Below are 961 nucleotides of genomic sequence, written 5' to 3'. Positions count from 1 at the left end.
TATATATATATATATATATATATATATACATACAGTATATATATAGAGAGAGAGAGAGAGAGAGAATTTTGAATTTTTCTAGCAACTTTATTTAACAAAACGATTACTCACATAAAATCATTTTTTCACATTTTTAAACCATTTTATAAAAAGAGTGCAAAATGAAATTCATTTTTAATAAAAGAACACAAAGCTCTTCTATGACACCATATTCTTTCAAAAATATTTAAAGAGTCCATAGCTTTGTAACAACGAAAATCAATTAAAAGCCTTGATTTGATCATAGCTGTAAACACCTTTTTAACATTATATTCACTTTTTTTTTTTGCTCAATTTGATCTCTTCTGCTAATGTAAATGGCCATTTTGGCTTTACCCAAAATAAAATTTAACAACCGACAATCATACTTTCGTTTTTGAACATATTTAAAGCCCAAAATAAAAGTTTGCATAGAAAACTTCTCATTAAAACAAATAAAAATATTTAGCAAACCATCAAATGAAAGGCTTAAGTCTTGATCAATGCAAAGAGGTATGAAAAATGGTCTCTCTCTGAAAACAAAAAGGACATTCCCATTCATGGGAACTTCGAACTGCATCCTCTAGGGGTCGCTATGGGGAACGCCTCGTCGTGACCCGTGTCTGAAGCATAGGACACGTTGGCCGGCGACAGCCATGACGTCACTACTGGTGCCGACTATAGTATAAATATCATAAAAATCATCCTCTTCTTCGTCTTCATTGACTGTTTTGTTTGAAGCGTGCATTACTGTGGTAAGAGCAATCTCTATTCATATCATTATGACGAGCACTAGCAAAGCGTTTAGAGGATGTGTGCATCCGTGTTGTCGTTGTTTAACATCTGATGACACACACGATCTATGCGTTATTTGTTTGGGCGAAGAGCACTCACGCGATGTCGCCGAGGGGGCAATCGGCGTGCACTGCGAGCGTTTTTCCAA

The 961-nt window shown here is 35.0% G+C and overlaps 1 protein-coding gene and 1 long non-coding RNA gene across 3 annotated transcripts in view; one reads left to right on the top strand and one right to left on the bottom strand.

Annotated features, from left to right (window-relative positions):
* The window catches only part of LOC107754492 (protocadherin alpha-C2-like), a 39,266-nt gene that overhangs the window by 23,289 nt on the left and 15,016 nt on the right, over positions 1–961 (bottom strand). The gene's annotated exons all lie outside the window — the stretch shown is intronic.
* The window catches only part of LOC107754499 (uncharacterized), a 4,360-nt gene continuing 4,139 nt past the window's right edge, over positions 741–961 (top strand). The window contains exon 1 of one of the 2 annotated variants that reach the window (XR_001641592.1): positions 741–773. This is a non-coding gene — a long non-coding RNA (uncharacterized LOC107754499). The remainder of the gene's footprint in view (positions 774–961) is intronic. The other variant, XR_001641591.1, reaches the window with a different exon arrangement.

This window comes from Sinocyclocheilus rhinocerous, unplaced genomic scaffold (assembly GCF_001515625.1).
Source record: "Sinocyclocheilus rhinocerous isolate Xijiao unplaced genomic scaffold, SAMN03320098_v1.1 scaffold50, whole genome shotgun sequence".
Lineage (NCBI taxonomy): Eukaryota > Metazoa > Chordata > Actinopteri > Cypriniformes > Cyprinidae > Sinocyclocheilus > Sinocyclocheilus rhinocerous.
This window is presented reverse-complemented; position numbering and strand designations above follow the sequence as displayed.